This window comes from Bombus impatiens, unplaced genomic scaffold (genome assembly GCF_000188095.3).
Source record: "Bombus impatiens unplaced genomic scaffold, BIMP_2.2 scf_0142, whole genome shotgun sequence".
Lineage (NCBI taxonomy): Eukaryota > Metazoa > Arthropoda > Insecta > Hymenoptera > Apidae > Bombus > Bombus impatiens.
In genome coordinates this window covers 709,702-733,857 of record NT_176561.1, presented here as the reverse complement: position 1 = coordinate 733,857, position 24,156 = coordinate 709,702, and the positions used below count along the sequence as shown (strand labels likewise).

The 24,156-nt window shown below is 34.8% G+C and overlaps 1 protein-coding gene across 2 annotated transcripts in view; it reads right to left on the bottom strand.

The window, feature by feature from the left end:
- LOC100748243 (helix-loop-helix protein 11) overlaps positions 1-24,156 on the bottom strand; it is a 149,658-nt gene that overhangs the window by 104,862 nt on the left and 20,640 nt on the right. The window lies entirely within an intron of this gene.

Below are 24,156 nucleotides of genomic sequence, written 5' to 3'. Positions count from 1 at the left end.
CTGTCAGATGTATAATAAACGTTCTGTCTGTGAGTAAGTGCAAATATTTGTCTCACCTATAATGAAAGGGGCAACGTGTGATCGAGAAACGGCTACGAAATTATTTGCACACTCTGGAACCACATTTTGTGAAACGCAACGCCGCCCCGTTAGAGATATCCGAGAACCTAGACGACACATTTGTGGTCAACTGTCCGTATCCGCGAAAAAGCTGGCCACGCTTGTGAAATAGTCGCGTGAAAACGCAACAAATCGTGTCGTGTGCGTGTGAATCGTACTGTGCAACTTAGTTCGCTTTGCTATTCAATATCTTCATATGCGTTACTTATCAGTAGAATTATTTTGCTAATTAGATTTCTAATTTTTATTTTCGTATGCTAATAGCGTAACTGGTATATGTAAACTCATTCATTTCGAAGTCGTTTTGACATAACGCAACGCATGAATGAACGAAGATATCATTCGTACTAAAGGTCAACATTTACCTCTTTCCCCTTTTTTGTCCGATAAAGAAAGAGTAAAAATCGGCTAGTAGAACGTTAATAGAAGATAATTCTATTCTCGTTCATGACAACATCCGATCACATATTTCACCAGTCACACCGCGAGCACTGAATGAACGCTAATTCATAAACGAATTAAGTAGTCAAAAACTCACTACAATCTTTTTAACCCATTAAGAAACAACGACTCATTTGTAATTTTTCCCTGTCAATTTACATCATCGAATTCCGTTTCTGGACATCGTAGTTATGAAAAAAAAAAGAATTCCGAGAATTTATTATAATTTATAATATCTCTTCATCACCTCCATCGTTTAGAACATTTATTACTTAGTTCTTAATGGGTTTAATAAATAAATGTTCTTCATTTATAACCATTCAAATAGAAAAAGAGTTATTATTTCTTCGACCAGACAAAGTTTCAATATATATGCACACATGTAACAAATATTTCGTCCGCCATCTAGTATCTTTTTATTCAGTAAATCTATCGAGTGGCAGAAGGGAGAATCGAAACAATCAAGCAAAACAAATTGCATTTTTTGGTTGAAATTGCTCTTGGATTGCTCGTCCACCAATTCCGATAACTGATCTTTTAATTAACAGAATCGACTGTCGAACGGTGCTCCATTAAATGGTTCCAGACCAAAACACAATCAAACGCTATAACTTGTCTTCGAGATAAAAGAAAGTAGATGAAACACGAAAAATAGAAAGAACACGCAAATTTGTTTTTCACGTCTTTGATTGGATGGTCATTAACAGCGACGGAATCAAGTTCAATTTACGTACGTACAGATTCAAATCGAATGTAATACTCAAGGTTTACTTCATAGTGATCGAGCGTTACTCGTAACATATTTCGAAAGTCTAATTGTAACTACGTATATATTTCAATATTCGCAGGAATTTTCAAGCTCTCTCAAAATTTTGCAATTTTTAAATTTCTCTCTTTTATGTAACAAAATGTTCCATATGGTATAATTTTCTATGGTTGGCGTTCACGTACCTTCGCGAGTAAATTATTTTCGAATAAAACAAACTTTACTAATAGCAATTACAAAGCAGCTATAATTGCACGCGAAGAATTCCAGTTGATACGCACAACACAATAATCATGCTATCTTTCCGCATATAAAATATAATTTCTTTGGTCGGTTAATTCTCTTTTATGCGACGAGATAATTTCCGATTACGCAGGTCTATTTTATCGTAGTAGTTAAAAGACGATAAAATTGGATTATAATCTGCGGAGAAGAACGGAATGTGCATTTGTGGCGCGATAAATGCTCGACGCTGATTGTATAGTCACTCACCCTCGTTTATTGCGGTCTGTATCGACGGCCAGTCGTACAGAGTCCACAGCAATAACATCAACAACAGTAGTTATCGTGGTGAAAATAGGGTCAAGTACAAGTTTTACGAGTTAGTCTGCAGGCAAGACTTGGGATTGTTTTGCATCGAATGCGCACGCTCTCTCGACTCCGTTAAATAATCTCTTCGAGTGAATTAATGATTAGAGATGCACTCAAGTACGTCACACAGTTCATAGAAACTTGTTTAATAAAAAGAATATGCAACTTACAGATGGAGAAATCTTCGAATTTAGGCGTTCAAGAATTTAGAAATTTAGAAACTCGAGCGTTCGTCAATTTGGAAATTTAGCAACTTAATAATTTGGAATTTTTCTTTCGATAAACACGCGCAAAAGTGCATCGACGGGTCAATAGAAAATACTCGCGTGCGTTCACAGATTTTACGCTCACGATTTTAATACAGGACTCTTCGTCGAATTGATCGATCGTATGAAAATTAAGAAAATTCTACACCTTTGATCTTAATATAGAATTCGATATTACAAACATTTCAACGCCTTCGTGTCCATGAAATGCGTGAAGAAAACATTTCGAAGTGTAATCTATAATAAGCGAACGCGCGTGGAACGCCAAGGTGCAACAACTGCATCTGATTCTGATAATGGTCGTTGTAAAATCAATAAACCAACATTCCTCGGCTAACGAGTTCCCTTCTGCATTCTTTCGCCGCGAGCCTAATGGCTTGGGAGAACGTAATCGTATAATATTCGCGAAATACACGTCCGTCGACCCGCCCACGTCCACTGGAATGCCGTACGCACAACCAACCAGGACAACAGTCCCGATGAAACAGTATTTTATAAACGTTCCATCCACCGATACCTATTTGCAATCTTATTTTGCATACAGCTGCTCGCGAAAGTATTTCAAGACTTTTACAACTCTTTTATGTATGTTTTATATTACGTATCTTACACGAAAGATTTTCAAATGTCATTATCCCCGTAACGTATAGACTGCGAATTTTTATTCAATTTCATATTTCTATTAACGTGACCGAGGAAACGCAACGTAAAGATTTCCTTCGCCCATTAAATATTGTAGCAAGTACTTCACTCTGAATATTTTTTATGTACTTTGCATACTACATACACTTGGCACATTTTTACAATTTTAAATATTTCACAAATGCATAAAAATCCGCAGTCGTATCGCTAATGTCAATGCATTCTGCTAATGGATGTTTCTAGCTAGAGGAACACCTTAACAATAGGTGAAAATGTAATTCCTACGTTCACGTGTCCCCTTTATGTCGTCCTCGATCAAACGATCGATAGCGTCGGCAGTCTATATGAATGTAACGTATTCAATGCTCGCAATACTCTTTTCACAAGTTCGTTTTCTCGTCGATGTACAAAACATGAAAGAATCAGGGGACCGATACGCTGTCACAAATACGCATCTATTGTACTCTTTCTATTTTGTGGTATTAGAACTTCGTAAGAAATCCTTTGTACGAATTTGCCATTCAGACACTGAATCATTAAACGTGATTTTATCACAAAGTTCTTCGTATTACGTGTGTATGTTGTGTAAAAAGATAAATGTCGGAGTAAATATACCAAGTAAATAATAGGTACTTGTCGACCGGGATTTCGTCTTTTACGTATTCAATAAACGTCAAAAAAACGATATGGATCGGTATAATATCGACAGCCGATTCCGTCGGTTTATGGCTGCTCTGTCTGGTATCGCATTTTCAAACCAGCTTTCTCTCGGATCAGGTTTGAACCCGAGAATGGAAGGAACGTTCTCACGATGACGTACGCGGTTACATTGACTTTTTAGTTTCTTCGTTAAGAACCAAATAGCCGCCGTCTTAGCTTTCCCTCGATCGTGCGAAAATGTCCACGAGATGCACGAGAAATTGACGAATACCATCGTTATTGCTGTCGTCACGCTCCATTAAAAATGACACAAGACAAAATCCAATACTATTGTTCATTAAATTCATTAATCCAAACTTTTATTATTTTATGTTACGTTTTATGATATATTTAGATAAATATATCAGATTTTTTATCACTTTTATCAGCCTTGTAAGGAGATTAGATTAATTAATCCTTGGCATTCCAAGACAGAATTATCTATATTCTTTACAAAGTATTTACAACAATTAATTAAAGCACACAGAACTATTTAGCGATAATTAGTTATTAATATTCTATGTTGAAACACTTGTAAAGGTCGAGCGAACGTTAGAAATTACGTAACTTAAATTTGGCAATCTGTCGCATCATTCATGAATTTCTTAATTCGATGCATAAAAAACATTTCGTTGAATTTCGAACTAACAATCGCATAAAAAAAAGAAACTAAGAATCGCCGTTACATGAAAGAAAACTAGTAACGATACAAACGTGAACAAAACATGAATAAAACTAATAAAGAGAATAACAGGTTATTGAATAGTAGGTTTCGTAAGTTTTTCTCTGGTTGTAGTAAGAACACATGTCACGTGCAAAATTAGTGATTAATTTCGCATTCTCGTTAAATATCGTCTAACACGCGTATTTCTTTAACGAATAACGGCGATATCGAAGCTTCAAACTTTCTTTTCCAATTAGAAGTTGCTCTCCATGGTGAAACTGGTCTATCGAGCTATTCTCCATAAATCGGTTATTCCGCGACTCGAGCTGCCTCGCAGAAATTTCATACGAACGATCATCGTCTACGTATTTGAAATTTCTCGTTTCTACCCGGTAAACTTTTGTAATAATTCATGAATTTGTATTCCCAGTTATCTATAATAAGTCTTCGTTAATTAATTCGGAATAATTTGTATTTGGCAACGTAAATAAATTTTCTATAAGTATACAAATTCCTAGCCTCAAGTTAATGAATCATAGAAATATATGGAATGCATAATAAATCGCAGCTTCTATATTTACCTCTCAAAGAGACCAAATTACACACAGTAGCGTTATCAAAGTTTTATTTAGATAAAAAAAAAAAAGGTGGAGTTTATTCTTGAAACGGCCACGACCACGTTCAAAGCGTTTCATTCATCGGAACGAACGACTGGTCGCGCTAGTACGTGCCTCGGTACACATTACGAATACACAGCACACACGAGAAGCTAAAGAGATGTTATCAGAGCCTATTGCTCACTGGTTCGGCAGATTAGGATAAGACGTACTACGCACGTAACGTCACATAATAATACTACCTTCTTCCTCCGGCTCTTTCCGTCCACGTAATCAGCGCATTTCCTTATCCGTGATTTGAATCGCAGAAACACAGTTGCACACCCGAGCTTCATTCACGTTTCCATTTAGTGGCCACTCATAGTACGCGGAGCGTGTACTATACTATATCTATTACTTACTACGCTTCATGCCTATGCACTGAATTTATGCAATCGCGGACAGCGATGGCTATGAACCGACCTATGCCAGCTATAAGCCACACAGCGATAGAATCGATCGTACGAAGTGCTATAACGGTGATGATCATACGTATCGGTTTGGAAGTTAATCGATTCCACTCGTAATTCTGTTATAATTGTTATAATGGGGATATCTTATTTATGTTGCAAATATTTTCGTATCTTTAAATTTTTATATACGCCGCTTATTGTTTTGGTTACTGTTAATATTCTGGAATTTTTAGCGTATTTCTTTTAGTTGTTTAAATGTTACAGAGAATTGAGAAAATAGATGGAATTGAAAGTTCCGATTCTCAAAAAATTGTACAGCAATCTCGCGATATATTCTTACGGTGAAATTTCATTGAAACTTTCTCTCTCTGTAACTTGCAAATTGACTTATTTTCGAATCGTCTAGATAAAAACCAAGATTCCTCTATTTCAGATATCTGTAGAATAGACTCTTCGAAATTTGCGAATCTTTGTATCGCACGAAACTCCAAGTAACACCAGGGAATCGATACGAAACGTTACGTTATTTATTATCCCGTCGTCTAGTATTTACGACGAAACAGTACATCTAATTTTCCCTAACTTGATCAAACACATGGCGGTATCTTTTTGCTCCAGACGTGCATCCATGAATTTATTCAGCTCGTATCACGCTTTAATCCTGAAATTTATAACGCTAAAGCTACGGTCGAGGACTTCGCTAAAATCAGCAAATGGCAGCCTGACAGACTACCGAGAGCATTTATGTTGCGTGTAGATTTCACTCGTACGATCTCTGGCCTGTAATCAGCTTAGCATTGCGTGAGCATGTAACGCAACGTTAATTGCAATTAATAATGTTATGCAATTTCTCTACGTTAGTTGTCGTCCTACTCCCCTCTACTCGTAATTCTCCCTCGTCGAGAGGAACCCGCAATAAGGTTAACCCTTTTACTACAAAGGGTGGTATGCATATTCGCACATATCGTGGTATGCTGCATGAACGCCATCTATACGAGCTACGAACATACACGTTTGTTAAATTATTTGCAATCTGTTGCTTCCAGTAGATTTCCCCTCTTTTCTTTCTGCTTTTGTTTTTGGTTTCAAGTTTTTGTTTTCGATCGTGTTATACGTTTGCTACGAGAGTGGTAAAAAATAAAAGCTAAAGAATTCGTCGACCTAAAACTGCTTGTATTTGTGTGATAAAACGCTATGAGAACGAATCAATCAGGTTCGTTCACCTGCAGCCAGTCCGGCATACATAAAGTTTCGCGACATACCATGACTGTACCGCGAAATTCGGTGCACGTAAATGCAGGCTTCGAGTGCGTGGAATGGATGATCGATCCATAGATCGAACTGTTGAACCGCGAATTCCTTGCGGTTCGACTACAACGTTACACACAAGGACAGGCGAAACAATGCGAGCAATGCCCGCGAACAGACCCCAAACGAATTGCATTCCAGTAAAACGACCAATCCCAATATTTACTCGTTTATCCCTTTGTTTATCCTTTATCATGTGATTTTCCAAAATGGCTATTGTTTCCAGCTTTTACAGTTCCCAGTATTTCATTTGTCGATAATTTGCTTTCCTTTTAGAAATATAGTCGATCTAGATAATGCGTACAGTTAACGTAATTAATGAAAATACCTCGATAAACGTTTTAATAATTTCTTTCGATTTTTCGGAAGCATAGGACAGTATAGGACAGTATAGCAGAAAGCATAGGACATAAGAAGATTAGACGTCGATATAAACGACACAAACTCGTACCTCCGATAACGTGTTCAATCCAATTAATAAATTTAAGGATGAACACATGGATTATGAAAAAATTCAATAAGCATTTCGAAAAGCTTTATTCAACAAACTACAGTTAATTAGAATAATTCGTTGTTTGCCGTGCAAACATGTGATCTTACAAAAGCATCGACTGAAAGAAGAGACTGAAAGATTGTGAGCGGCTAATAACGGCGCCATTCATGTCGTGAATGTTAACAAATGGCACGAACCATGGAAGATTAATTACCGTAATCGACGCTGATGTTACGAGTCATCGTTGATCCGCGCGCATATTTTTCTTGCCTCGGCTTCTTAAAGGACCTTGTACAATGATAGATCTTCAAAAAAAAGAAGAAGAAGAAAGAAAAAAGGAGGTCGGGTTGAATGATCGCGGACTTATTCGTTTGGCAAACGTAGCGGAGGGCGTAATGAACTGGCCCGGTCGTTGTTGACAAACACTCTGTTTACAAATAGCAAGAGCACATGAGTTCTTGCGCTTGTTTGCAGCTCGATGACGAAAATAATTACTCAGAATCCGGTCCCGATGCCAAGGGTTATGAAGTTTCGAACCGACTACTTGAAATTCTTCTCTAGCGATATATCGCTGTTTGGCATTGATAGTGGCACAATTGAAAAAATCTCCAATTTGATTTATTTAGTATTTATGATGCCATCAATTTCGCTTCAACAAGTAATTATATTAATCAGGCCTGTATCTAGTATTTTTAAAAATGTAAATTTTAAAGAGCCACTCTTCTGAAATTTACATTTTTTGGGTTGCGTCACAAGAATCAATGCCAAGTTGTGATATGTACTTTGCCTTGTTGTTTATGAAATTAAAGTTCTTGAAATCTCAAGACCTTTACATTTATATTGGAAGATTTTTATGGTGGTATTATACGTGTCTCATAAATGTATTCTAATAAGAGTTTTTTCCAAAAGCAATCGATAAAAATCCCCGGTAAACGTCTCTACAGTTCTCTGTATTCTTTATTTTCAGTTAATGTTTAAAGAATATTATAGAAGACACGTCCACGCAGTTTTTATCAGGCATATAGCACAGTTTTTACATGCTGCTTCCCGATTAATCTAACAGTTATTTGTTAGATTTTTCATTAGCCAAAAGTTGCGCCATTATTGAAATTGAAATAAAACGAACGCTTGTCCACGATCGTATTAGATTCGTTCGGGGTGATATAAAAATCATTGAGCATTAAGGCATGATCGAAGAAAAAAGTTAGGAAACACTGATATAGCGTTAGTGATAAATGCAGACGCATAAAGCGGATGTGCATCCGATAAGGTTGTCCCACGTGCGCCGATAAAACCAAGTCAGTTGTTTCCCCCGACTTTAACGACGTCGCGAGTGAACGAGTGACTCCGTACTCTGTGTTCACCGTGTCATTCGGTCAACGATCTCGTAAGGCGGGTTCGTGGCACGAGTGGGAGATCGGGCAAAAAGGCAACCAACATGAGAAAAAACTCGGTCAAATGGATCGAGAGTATCGCCTCTACCTTGTGTGCCTGTTTTCTTCTTACTGTCCTCCTTCTTTTACCCTACGCCATGTGTCTTCTGTGTCACTCGTTAGACTAACCAGAATTCTTGCATTCTTTTCCCACCCCGTTAGATTTCCGTAGAGCGAACAGCTGTCTAGTATTTTTCTATGTCGTCTAGCGTTAGGTTAGGTGTAATTAACGGTGAGTTATCGTGAGAAACTTAGGTTCGTTCACTAGATGGTGTACAATATTTTAAGCAATATGTTTTTTTTTTTTAATTTTGTTGTAGGATTCGAGGATGTCTCGAATATTAATCTTTTACTATTGAATTTTTTATTTGTCGATAGAAAATATTTTTTTGTAAACATTTAGGGAGTATTACGATGTTTTAGCAATATTTCGAAGTCACGCGAATATCCAAAATATCTTTTTTTTTCTTTTAGTAAGAGAAAAGAACACTATTATATTGTTATGATAATTAGAACTTTAATGATTCAAATTACGACTACGAATTTCTTTCGTATAAAACAAATGACATGAGATAAGCTGCAAAAATTAGAGTTAATGATCTCTCGTTAGAAAATTTTAAAATTAAAGAATTATTCGATATATTGTTTAAATAACGAACGAATAGTTATGATTATGAAAAAAAAAGGAGAGGCTATCTTTATTTTACAACAATACACAGTTTCCTTTTAGTATGGCGTTAATAGTGAAACATTAATTACTGCGTAATTACAAATACGTTCATTTACTTCACTTTCTGGTAACAACAGTGTAACAGCAATTGTGATACTTCAATTGGGAAGATGTGAAAAAGATTCACCCACCTACTGTTTTATATGCTGTGTTATATGTCACCACATTTTCCTGAAAAAGGATTTCCAATCATTTGCGTAGTGCCCACTGGTAAGACTTCTAATCTGGTGCTACGATTGTTTACAAACTTTCACATTTCTCGCGAGAATGATGAAACTTAGCCGGGAAATTGCTTCAGAAAATTTATAGACATGAAAACATCAATATTATTTGTAGAAGAATGTTTTCATAAAAACAACAAATATACTGTCTTTAAGCCTTGAAAGAGACGAATTTTTGTAAAAAGAAAAAAATTTTCAATTAAGAAAATTGCAGATATTCAAAAACAATTTAATCATCATTTATCAACACTTTTGACTTGTGATTCTGTAATTGTACTTCAATTCTGCTTTGTGAATTCTATAATAACATAATCGTAGTTTTGAAAGGTAGTGTAGATATTTTTAATTCTTTTGTTTTTTGTGGTTCAAGAATACAAGTTTCATAATAATATATTGTTTCTTGAATCGATAGTTGAACGAGGAGAAAATTCACGTTTAATATTTGCTAGTGAACACGTCTCGGCAAGTTTGATGATTTCTTCCGGCGTTTAAACGGACAATATGGCCTTCGTTTGGTCACATTACCGCAGACTATTGCCCAGTCGAACGAGTGGATAATTTCGCAGGCAAAGAGGTAAACAGGTCAATAACTTGCGTTTGCGTTCAGTTCCTTTGTTTTCTGTGGCTTTTCTTTCTCTTCTGTCTGATTCTTTCTTTTTCCTTTTTTTTCTTCTTTTTGAATACCTTCGAAATTTTCATTCTGCCAAACAAATTTTTCTTTTTCTAATTATTTCCTAAAATCTGCCTCTCCCAAACTCTCTAACTTTATATTCCTAATTATAATAATTTTAATATAATAAGTGTAATAATCTAATCAGAATTTCCTAATTTTTCTAGAAAATCTACTTTCCTTAAATGTGTCACTCTTGACAACACAACTCTTCTTCCGCAATAAAATATTACAGTAAATATTACAGTAAAAAGCATATTAAAAATCTATAACATGCACAAATGAAGATTTTGTCAACGTTATGAAATGTAAGAAATATAACTATGTATATACATAAGTATGACCGTGAACTCAATTCTTAGAAAGTATTCAAGAACCTTGAATCGAAATAAATACATAAAAAAGTTGACCTTATAAATAATAAATGATCAAAGAACAGGTGCATAATAAATAACACGAAGTTATACGATATATGTATTTCTTTCGTTAAAGCATGAACGTCATTACAATTTATCATTGTACCCTACGTAGCCAACACAATTATTCGCACTGTAATTAACAGGTTTACAATTTGCCTTTCACATTTGTCCAAGTATTCACGGTTACGAATAAGAATAACTTAGTGTATTACGGAGAAACAATTATACGAAATAGCTGAATGAATAAGCGAACACGAAAACACCATCTTTACGTAAGCATACATTATTAAATAACGAATAATAATAAATTATGGTCGACAACGATTAGGAACGAGTAATTCAATAAATTAATTATCGCTGCGATATCGCAAATGAATATGCGATAAAATCAATACTATTGCGTAAGTCAGTCAATTGTGGCTAGTAATCGACTTGCGACAAATATGTAGAATCCTTCGGCTGAATTTGTTAGCGCGATGAAAAGAGTAAATGTGTAAGCGATGTAATAGACAAAAGCCAACAGAATTGAAATAAAACTGATACAACGTGATGAATAATGAATGAACATATTAATCTTTGATCGTTGTGTATGTTATTGAGTGATTTATAAAAAATGCAATGTATGTAAACTAAAGCATAATTGTGTAAAAAGAAAGAAAAACAGATTATTCGAAATTCTTCGTCAGTTTAGACATTTAAGTCGTATTTTATTGCAAAACTACTCGTAAAAATTCTTCAACTATTTTATACATCATCTACATACCGTTCAGTGAAACAACGTCTATCCTAAGTTCCCCGTAACTTTTACGTAAGAATTTTTATGTAACGCTGCGCCAGTCAAATGACAAGAAGGAGGAAGAAAAAAAAGAATACGAAATTACAACAGTACTAAACGCTATGCAATACAATCGATTTTATTGTCTGTGATTTGGCGACGTTTCGATTTAAGTGAAATAGATTTCACTAAAATTTGTCGTATTTAATACATTAATTACTCGTGATATTTCGATTTTAATTCATTCTGCCATTCTTATTTCTATTATACTGTTAATTATAATACATTTTTCCTTGATCCCACATTGTAAATTTACTGATATTTTAGCATCAAAATGTAAACTGATATTCGTAACTTAGCGAGGAAATAAAGAATTCATGTGAAGTAATAATTTTTATTAATTCAATTCCAAATCCTTATTTACAAATGTCATTATACGCTTGCGATATCTTAACAAATTTATTCGTCAGACTTGGATTTTAACTCAAATACCACTATAGAGACCAACTGTCGTCCATTATTAAAAGTCGCGAATAGTAGAATACAACAAAATTTTGCCCCCGTATGCATCTCGTTTCACCTCGGTGTCGCTCTCGATTGATCATTGATAGCAATTAGACTGGATTAGAAAGAACGCGATACAACGTACGAATGCATATGTAGAAATGTTTCTTATAGAACGCTTGTTCAGCCACGGTGACATGCATAAATACATGAGAATGCCCGCATGATAACTATACCGCACGATATAGTCGTATATACGTGTGGTAACACGAAGGAACAGGACTTCGACATGGCGCCAAGTCTCGTCGCGTGCGACGATAATGACACCGTATTACGTACACTCGTTTATTCCAAATGGAGGCATGTAAAACGACGTCCTTTTTTCCCCACTCTCCTCCATTCCACGTGTTTCAACGTTACTATAGTTTATTCGCGTACACTGTGCTAGTACGCGTATACCACGACCCCAGAGCGACCCTTTTCGTGACACAATTGGACAAACTTCCATTTCACTAACACGTGACTCCTGCGGTCCCTAAATTTCTATATAAGTACTGTACGTGGTATATTGAATCGTCGGAAAAGCTCGCAGCGTTTTTATTATGAGTTATTTCTATGAAATAATGAAACGTATTATGATGGCCGTGATCCAAAATGTGATAACACATAGCCATATCAGGAATCTTTCACTGAAACATAGATATAGGGTCGACAGAGTTAATGGAAAATTGGGGAATAGTTGCTAATAAGGAGAAGGAGAATAGTAAGGAAGACAGGCATAGAAACTGAAGCAGATTATCAGAATGAAGAAATTTTGTTAAAAAGATTTCCTAGATAATATTAATCACGATGGAAATAAAATACTTCGAACTAAAGAATCTTCTCTTTCGTGGAAACAGACTTAATCGATTATCAGAAAATTTCGTGTACCCGAACAACGTCTGTCACAATTGATTCGGATAATCAAGATTCTATCTTATCTGAATTTAAGCCTTGACAAGATTTACTTTCAACACTAAAGATCCAACAGAAAATATCCCAAGTCTCTTCCGAGAACAAAAAAGGAATAAACAAACGGAGGATCATATTATTCCGTATTTTATATCTCCTTCGACTTTCTAGTCACCTTTTCTCTACGTTTCGAGATACCCATAGTCTAGAGTGGTTGAGAGGACACGATACCTACGGCGTACGTCGTAACCCGATGAATGTCGAAGAACGACTGCAATTTTAAATATTCATACGCGTGACGAGCGTCGAAGCTCGGTTATACGAGCGTGCCTTCGACCACCTCCAACGGGGCAGTCGTAAAACGCGTACGCATGTAACCCCTTAAAATCCTGTTGCGAGAAAGTATACACGCTTGTGCAATTCCTTTCAGCGACGCTTCAAACGAGAGTCTTCGCGTGCCTTCGAACCGCCCGACAATGCTTTCGGTCGGGAGACGCATTCATTAGCAACAAAGCGGAGAAAACCTATACAAAACCGTATATTATACTTATCTCTGTAATTAATTTAAGAAAAAGAAAAAAACAACCATCATTGGTAATTATTTTTCACCATAATGAAGTGATCATCATATATGTACATATATCGATATATAAATATAAAGACATCTCATGTTACGATAAAAATTGCACCAATTAAATAATACAGTTGAAGCTTTGTTTTTATTATTTATTTATTTATCATGAAAGCATCTAATGATTATAAATTTAATTCCACAATTTATTTTGTAAATTCAAACGTTATAAAATTAGAACCAGAACTATATGGTTTTCGATAAGGAGACACCATTAGAGAAAAGATATGCAATCTTAAAAATAATGTGAAAGTTAAAATTGCATAAAAATTCGCAGTTTAAGAATGACAGAACACTCGTTACACAATACTCGACAATACTCGTTGCAAGATTACCAATCAAAATACACGTGTTATCGGTTGTGTTTATCATCGTGAGAATAGAATAAGATGTCGAGATGGAGGACAACGAAGCAAAAGCAAGACATAAAAAAGAATGCGTGTCCCGGAGGAAACGTCTGTCGCAGATGTCTGTCCGCTATTGATGTAAATTACGAGTATAACTTTGCGGGCTCGAGACAGGAAGAAAATGCGTCCCGAGACGACTTGCAGTTGAACGTTCCGACATCGTGTAATGATTTGTGGCCTTCGTTATCCTGTGTTGTTACTACTATCCTTATCGTGGTTGTTTCGCTATGTCCAACTCAAAATGATTTTCGGCTAATCATGGTTTCGCTTATAGGGAAAATCGAGAGACGAATTTGTAAATAGTTACTGGAACACAACTTCTTCGTAACGTAAGCAAAGACGCAAATAAGTTCGTAGAATTTTTAGAATATAGCAACATAAAAGATATAGAATATAGGAGATATGGTAATGAAAATTACTTGTTGAGATACAATATTGTAAGTAGGTTGCAGATACGTATGCAGATTTGTATCATTATTTATGAATATAAATAAAAAACTAGAACCTAGGTAGAAAATTATCTTGTCTACTAAATATTATGAGAAATACCATAAGTTGTTGTATATCATGTGCATTCTATACAATTTTTCATCTTGAAATTCCCTATAAGCTCATACAAATTCGCAGTCTAGTTATATGTTATGAAAATGGTATTCGAGTTAACACAAGGAACAAGGAAAAGATGAGAAACGTGGAGGGGGTAGTAGGAAAAGAAGAATGAATAAAAAAACTACGAAGTAGAATGAAATGGCATTATCCATTAATTGCAACCACCGTATCTCTGACATCCGCGACTTTTACGAGCGAGCTGCACAGGAACGACAGAGCGCGGCGGCACGATTAAATCACGGGACATATTAAAAGTAATTAATGAAGTCCGACGAGAATCATTGTCTGTTTTGTCGCAGGATTCTTCTCCGCAAACGATCGTAACATTTCATTCCCAAGGAAATATATAGAAGAATGTTAACGGGAAACAAAGCATGCGAGAATTTTAAACATTAAAAAGTCGCGCTATTAAAATGTAAATGTGAAAAGGAAAAACTTTATTTTGAAAATTTAGATATCATTTCCAAAACATCGAAGGATATTTTCCTTAGTAAAAGTTTCCGCAGTAAAATTTAACGGAAGATTTATGCGATTCTCAAGATTATTTATGCAAAGTTGGAATTTTTCAAGAAACCCATTGAGGTACTCGTTTCGCGTAAATCGCGTAGAGGAGAAAGTCGATGAAAATTCTGCCGTGTACGAAGCTGCGAAAATACAGGTGCAACAGTCGTTACGCACAATAGCGTCATTAGGGTAACTTATTACCGACAAATAGCACTACAATCGCTAGTCACGTTCTATAAATACGCACGGTGACTCCTAACTCTAAGGTGTGTCTGGGGACAGGTCATCGAGACAAAGACCTGCATCCACTTTCTTTCGATACGAGGAGCTAACGAAGTAGGAAAAAACCGAGTCAAAAACCTGCCCTATATTGTTCTATTGTTACGTTAATGACATATCTAAAATTTCAAAATTTCATATACTTTATTACCAAGCTTATTATTGCTGTATGAGACGATTTATTAATGTTAATAATTTGTAAAATATCGTTAACTAATTTAAAATATTATTATTAGCTAATAACGATTGCCACAAATTTTATAATATATCGTAATTCCATTTTAGAACCCAATGGATATACCTGCATTTTCTATACAAAATGATCCTTTGTTACACCTGACCCGTAATTAACATCAGACACTTCTACTGAGCACCCTCTACATAAGTTTCACACGTTTTTATCGTATGTTCGCCGCACAATGCAACTCCACGCACGCTTTTAATAACTAGAACGATCTATTTTTCACGCTATTACGTGACAAAGCAAAGAGACCGATTTCTGTGCGCGCAACGCGCGTAAACGTGATTTACACGAGGTCTGCGAGAGAATTAATCATGAACGCATTTCTTGCGCTGGTCATGAATCGTACGAATAATTTAATCGACGTCAGTCGTGCAAACAGGTAGAACAATGCAAATCTAATACTAAATCTAAATCTAAATGAACAGCGACTTAATTTCGAGGTCAAATGATGTAACGTTGTTAGTAAATTCTATGAAATTTCTCAAATTATTATGTGTTTCGCGAATAGATTGCATTGGATTAATTATACAAATATAAACGTATATTTAAATATAAATATAAATGTATATGAATTAGCTACAAAAAAAGTAGAACTTAAGTATAAAGATTTGCATTTCACGCTTTTGTCGATATACTAAATACTTTAATATGATTTTCGATTCAGGATCAATTCAAAGACGTATACGTTTGTATCAAGTTTACAACGAAGCACAGAAGACAAGCGTAGTAAATCAATTACGAGTTTTATTCTTATCTGTTTATCTTACATGTTTAAAGCAATAATCTATATAAAATTTCTATAAATAATTTTGTCGCATTATATGGAATTCTAGAGTATTCACAACACGGATAACGTAACGACAACATCTTATAACCAGACGACTTTTCCTCGTTAGATTATTATATTTTTGTTGTATCCACGAATAAATATATCGCAAAGGAAGCATACTGCGTATTTTAGTGCCGGTTGGTGAAGTTATACCACAAGCCGTTATACGAGACTGCGGCTTCGAGTTTCCTTCTGCATTCCTAGGTGACGAAGCGCATGCATATTTGTACCAACGACACGCTTCTAAACTACAAGGCCGGGGGGATACTTGAGAGACGCGATAATAATGCAATCACGGTGCTAATTTATTTCTACGGATGACTTAATTATACCGTTACTGCTCTCTGTTCGACACGTCACTTCCCCATATCAATCGCTGCAACCACATGTTGTCTGTTATATCTATACAGTGGCTCGCAAAAGCATGTACATATCTATGTACAATGAACATTACTATATAATGATTAATTAATATTTAAGTCACGGCGATATTTTTAATGTTCTTCTTAGAAATACGCGGAATATCTTTTTCGTTGTTTTGTTTTTCCTCTTCTCTTTTGGACTTTGAAACGTGAAGAGAAAAAACGAAATTGTAATAGAAGCGCTAATAATGTTGAAATTAAACTTGTCAACTGGTGAGTGTTAAGTGGTTATACAGAGGAGGAGATTCGAGGTCAAGAGTTAAGATACGAATTGAACAAGAAATTTGATTTTTCTTCGTTGTTCCAACAAATAGAAGAATACATATAATATTTCTGGAAATTGTTTCGACGTAGTAAAATAGTCGAGTGATTGAATAACCTACTTACTACGGCGAAACGATTCGAATTTCAACCGCTCAGCTGTTCCTGCGATTCACACGTTATATCAACCTTTACAAAGTTGCTTTATTCATTACGATGTTATCTTATGGAAAGATTTCAGCTTCAAGGAAATAACAACTATAAAAGCGATCTATGTATAAGCTTTCCAACTTACGGAACTACAGAATCTCGATAGATTGTTATAAAAAGATTGAAATTAAGCTAACTGAATTGTTTATACGCAAGTCTAATGTTTTAATTAAAATTTATAGTAAAATCGTTAGTAACTTATATACAAATGCTTATTTTTTCCACTTCGATTTCTTTGTTACAAGTTCCATATTTTACGTAATATTATTAAGAATTGGGAATATGTGTATGTTTAAGCTTAGTATTACAGATAAGATGAGATATCTGTGTTTGGGATGGGAGTGTGAATGGGTGTGGATCTTTGGATATGATAGGTGTTCTAAATAAAGTATGTTAACGAAAGAGTTAGAAATATGTAAGCCAAGTCCCTTTCCTGGTCTATGAAACCGAGAAGTCAATAAAATATATATATTAGAAACTGGGACACGAAATTCAACGTAAGACGAAACAAAATAATTCATGCTGCCGATATCGTGGTCTGATTGTGAGTCGAAAATCCTGTGAAACTTTCTCTTCTGTTCGCTTGGGACACCTTGTAGAAAGCAACGGCTGTATCGGCTGCCACAGGTATATAGTATATACTGATGGCAAGACCTTTGTCGGTCGGCTTAACCAGAAAGAGGGACCGTAGGGAAGCTCGAGACAAAGGGACGAACAGGGTCCGAACCGATGGAAAGGGGAATTGCGGAGAGAAGAGTAAAATGACCCAGATGCTCCTGGGCCCATACGTTTTAGCTGGCGTTCGACTGAACCAGCTACACCATCATTCAGTTGGTACAGCAAGTTTGTTCCGACAATGAAAATAATTGCTTCCATCTTTTTTCTTCGATACTTGAACTAATATAAAATTTTATTGAATTTCAAGCTATGGGATATTATATCATATCTTTTTTTATGTCAAAATCATGAATGTGTAAATTTTCATTTTTTTGTTTTTTTTTTTTTAAATCAAAGAAATAAGTTGGATGTTTCTATACATGAAATATTTTGTTATATATGTTATATAAAATGTATGAATTTAAATAACATGAATAAATTTTGTATTAAATAAATTAAAAATTTTATTACGTTGTACGATGAAACATCGTGATATAAAGTATCAAATTATAATATTTAATGAATCAGATCGATTTCAATTATGTTGTAAATTATATTCACGAAAATATTAAATTGCTTAAATAACAATAAATTCAATACCAAAAACAAATTACTGAAAACAAGTCTAAAAAGAAAGAAAAAAGAAAAATCTCTAAAAATTATAAAGAAGTCTTCATATACCAAAGTCCACTTCTATAATGTGAATCCGCTTTTAATAATACATTTTCATTTCTCTTTTTTCTTCTTATATTTCCGAAACACCCTATGTAGTATGAAACGAAGCGTATCATTCGACACGGAGGATAGATTTTCAACGAAAGGATGACTCGCGAACCGAATGAATCGCTGTTGCAAAACCGGCCAACGAAGTCGAAAAATATGTAGCGTACGCTCATGTGTATACAATCTTCCTTAAGGCGTGTACTCACCAGCGAACAGTTCGTGAACGATGTTTCCAAGAAGTTCGCAAGCATTTTATATTCACTCAAAGTACCACTATGTTTCACGAATATATTTGCAAATAATATTCCTCAATTGGTATCGTTGAGTTACAGGTAACTCACAAGAATTTTGATTAAATATTGCATATAATTTTAGAATATCTTTCATTCTAATTTGTATTCGTCGTGTTTTTTCGTCTTAATATTATTTTCAATACATTTAAAATTAAATAATTTATAAAATTAAACACTATATATCCAAATACCTGAATATCCAAAGTACGTATAGTACTAGTTATAATACTTATTTCTAATATTTCTAATATCTATAATTTTCTTATTAAATCTTGTTAATTTATCAACTGAAAAACGATATATTTTATCGAATACGATATGTATAATGAATAAGAATTAAGAAATTGAAAGAATATAAAAAATTGTTCGTCAGTGGGTACGCGCCTTTAGGTGCTGAAAAGTGTTAACATCTGCGGTGTATATAGAATGGATAAGGAAAAGTGCGGCGCGAAAAATGAGTGGCGAAAAAAGGTTAGGATACGCGACGCAGACAACGACGCAAAGCAACTTATTGGACTCTGTGTGCAGCGGTAGTACTACCACTGCCACGAAACAAGCTGGAGAAGGAGAAACACGTGACGTCTGGGTTCCCGCCGTTCTTTCCTACCAAGCTGGAACGCGCTCACGTACGATCCAGATGCAGAGAAAGAACCACGGAAACAACGTACAAGGGAAAACATTGGAGAAGGAACTTCGTTGATGTAAAATTTTGCTTCTCATTTCTGTTTCCATGCTTTTCGCTTATCATAATAGTAATAAATCTATTATAATAAAATAAATAATTATTCTCTATATAAAGGTTCTCTATAAATAAGATTATTTTTACCATTTTGATTCTACTGTCAAAAGATCAGAAAGTTCTTGTATTTCCTCGCGAGGGAAAATTTATCAACAGGCGTAAAAAATGAAGCGTGACGACCAAGAGCCGATGGTTACCAGTATTAATCAGGCAGTTTCAATGCAAATACGTTCGAGGGCTGTATTACATGCGAGATCGATCTCGTGCGGTACAAAAGCACGATTATGCGTGCGAAACAACCCCGACCCACGCACGCACAACACACATAACCGCGGGAGGCACGATGCAAGTTTCGTTAAAAGGCTCACGAACAGAGAGAGGAGAGCGGTTTATTTTTATTTTCGTCTGGCGAGTGCTAAATGAAAATGGGTCGAGGCGTCTGTGCTCATTTGCGCTCCTTCATTTTTACTTCTTCTTTTCCAAAGTGCCGCTGTGCTGCTGCCGTTACAAAAGACGCGACACTTCTCGAGACTACGCGATTACGCCTATGTCATCGCCTGTTCCTTTCTTTTATTTCCAAAGAACTGGCGATTGCTTGGTAGTATAACAGAATTTTAACGTGATTTTCCCATAAAAAGCAGAAATGTGATTTGCTGTAATCTTAATTTTAAAAAATCATGGATTTAATGGTTAACAAGAAGTAAGTTCTCCAGAGTATTGTATCCTATGGTCGCTGTCGCGTGTAACGAGCAAAAAGTTCCACATCGGCAAAAAAGAGATGGGTTCGTATTTGGACATTGGTCTCGTTAATATTCGCTATGTAGCGAAAGGGAGTTAAATCACCAAGTATATATACACTACCAATAACTCCATTTATTTCTATAATATATTCCAATTAATTATTTATAAAATTCTAAATAAATCCACCAAAATATTAATCTTCGTTAAAGCTTTTGCAAAATATTCTGACACGATAAAATTTATTTTTAAAAATTAATACATTATAGAATAAAACGTTAGAGAGATCTTTTTTGTTAAAGAGGTTCGTTATCCTCATCTCATTTAAAATTGGCAAACTGTAACTAAGATAGAGAAGATTCTTCCAAATTGATAGACAAACATTATTATGACTCGTCATAGTATGTTTTAATATTTAAAGCCGGTGAACACTTCAACGAATCGTACATTTAATTTTCATACAACGCTGATAAGCGTTCTACATAAATAACTTAAATATCATATCATATCTATTGATTCCGCAACGTAGTAATTATTGGTTTTGAGCATTAGTTTATCATTAATTTATATAGTTTAGTAAAATTCGTATTATCAATGCATGCACTATTAATAAAAATTGATCAAAGCGTCATATATTTATGAACAGCAGTGTATAATATAGTTTTTAGTGGGCCAGGGTTCCAGCAAATTTCGTCGACCAAGCTTGGCCTTCGTCGTATAGAGTAAGAGAAAGAAGAATAAAGAAAAGATGGAGGCAAGCGAGGCCAAATACAAGGAAAAAGATAAAAAGGGTGAAGCATGGAGAGGGGGAGGGGAAGAGCAAGCGGCGAAAAAGAAAGGAAAGAGTAAAAGAACAAAAGGAACAGAGCGATCTCCTTAAGAGAAATGCGTGGGAATTGAACCATGTGGCCCGAGGACTGGTTCGCGAAATATCGTATTGCGAAAGTACGCGCTTACACACAGACACCAAGAAGTTGTATGTAGGTACATAGCCTACGTGAAAAGTGGGGGGAAACTGCTGTTTTTCTATCTATATGGCAATCTTGGCTTCTATTTAGTAGAATAGTAAAATTAATTTGATCATAAATTTAGATATTCTTATTTTGTTTGCGTTTTATTGTTGTAAAGAATATTTGAAGAGTACTTTCTTTAAAGATTATTTACGTCTTGTTATAAAAGACATTATGTCTCTTCTTTTGAGACATGATTTTTCTATAATACTCATTTTTAATTTGTAATTGTAACTTTTTAAACAAGAGAATTCTTTACGAACGTCGGTACTATCAATTAGAACCTCGTGATATCCGCGTGACTCGTAGCCACTGCTGTGAATTAACAGCTGATTTTGCACGTAAATACGTGGATATCCGTGTATACGTATTACACACGTCGCATTCAGATATCGTCCATGTATCACGTAACCTACCAACGAGTAGGTAAATTGCTTACAGATAAACGTAAAATTTACGCAATTACAGATTTCGTGGACAGATTATTCACGACTGTTTATGAGAATCGTTTCGTTAAGCTCGTTAAGATATTAGATATCAAAGAGACTTTAACATTCAAGATAAAGCGTAAAGTGTAAACATTAAAGATTAAAGTAAAAAGTATTTTAGCTAACTAACTTTAAAATTTATAATTCGTAGCAAAAAGTGTGTAAATAGAAGATTTAATACACAATTGAATATTCCCTTCAAAACATATTCCAACTTTTCAACAAAATCCATAATAGTATTATAAAAAGTTAATATTTATCTCTACCACATCCCAAGTTTTCAATATCCTTAATCAAATACCAACTACACATACAATGAAGGGATAGCTAGGAGCATTGGTCAACGCGTATCTCCAATTAAACGATAACAGGCGTCAGCTGATATTCGCAACGTCATAGAGAAGCAACCGTATAAGGGCAAACTAAAGCGGTCAGTGTCACACTGTGTTGGACTATTGACGAGACGAACGATTAAAGCCACCGACATGACTAGGCATACATACACACGAAAGCCGGACAGAATCTAGTTTAACGGCGTGGGATCGGACGACGACTTTCACATGCTAAAATTAGTCGAACAACGCCGAGGCGACAATTCGTAAAAGCTTGCCGCTTGCCCCGAAGCCACACACCATTCGTTGCGTAATATTCCTTCCTCTACGTTCGCGCGAGAGAACGATTCAGCTTCATTGGTGAATTCACTTTACCAAAGCGAAACAGGTTACCGTTTCCGTTCCACGTGTTAACCTTAGTAGAAACATCCTATTAAGAACCACGTAGCATCAGCACGGCGGCGAAATATTATCATTGTAATATATTTTGTTCGAAGAATTAACGGCTTCTAACGAGATCGTAATTATTTGAAAATATATTACAAATTATATTTTATTATGTATTTTTCTTTTCGTATTTTATAGCTGGAAAATTATTATATAGCAGACTGAAAATAAAGATTTTGAGAATTTCTTAAATAAGAGCTATTATTCAGTTAGGTTATAATCACATATATTCTCTTTTGCATTTTCTTCATTTTCGTGATCTAAAAAAATATATGAATTTTTCATAACAATAAATATAGAACACTATGAAAACGACATTTATTCTCAATTTGTTACTAATTTTCGAAGTCAGCTTTTAATTGATAGTATACGTTTCATGTGAATTCAACTATGTTTAATTAAATTGTACTATGAATTTGCTGCTCGGTTTAGAGGGTAGGTTTTAATTCATAGTGTGATATATTTAATCTGATTGAGTGCAGTAAATAATGATATTGAAAGTGTCGAAAAGATTGACAAAATTTTACATCTCAAGAACGCAATATTCACAGAGCAATGAATGAAAGAGTAGGTCGGATGAATGAAGTGTTGCAGAGTGGTACTATTGAACAACCGTACACCACTCATGCGACATTGTGGCTACCGCCAGTCTGGAGCACGTGCAAAAGGTGCGGCATAAGAATAATTTTTTGTACGCATTGCACATTTTGCACTATTTCAATCGGATTATTTAATTCGATATAATCAAATGTTACTTTAAAATTAATTATGAAGAAATGAAAGAAAATGATGAATATGTAGATGAGGACCACAAGAAAAAATATGATAAATCTATTTTTATTTTTTTTCTGATTTTAATATGTATATTAATATTAAATAGTAGAAAATAATTAGGTCTAAATTTACGAAAGAAACGAATAATTTTATAAATATTGTAAACTTAATCTCGCACGAAATGTCCAACATTTTTCAAATATTAAGAAGACCAGTAAATATACATATTTTATGCTAGAACTAAATTATACTTTGGTGTTAATCGGCGGAGTAGCAAAATTTTAGAATAGAATTTTCGTGTCAAAAAACGTTAAGGCAATTTACCATAATTTTTCTTGATGATCTTCACTAATCTAATACAATATTTTCCTTTTGATACGTGCAAGTGATGACTAACCGTGTACTGACTACGATTGATTGAAGAAATCAACCCTTTGAATTCATTCAACAATATAGCGCTATCATCTATTTAAAAATGACTAGGCCTAAAAAGAAACTAACCTTAGATATCAAACGCACGCATTCAACTAGCACTACGAATTCAAAGAGTCAATCTGTGTGATGACTAGATGAATTATGGGGATTAAATTCTTCCTCCAGCACAGGTAACTTATTGGAGGAAGTAAATAATATCGCTTTCGATAAGACAAAGCGTCTAAAACTAATGATGTAGTATGATACGCTTGTCTCAAAAAAACTTTCATCGACCGATTTTTCGAAAAACCTACAAGAGTATCTTATATTCACTTTTTTCTTTCTTATTCTTTTCTTTTTTTTTTTTTTTTTTTGTTCACACA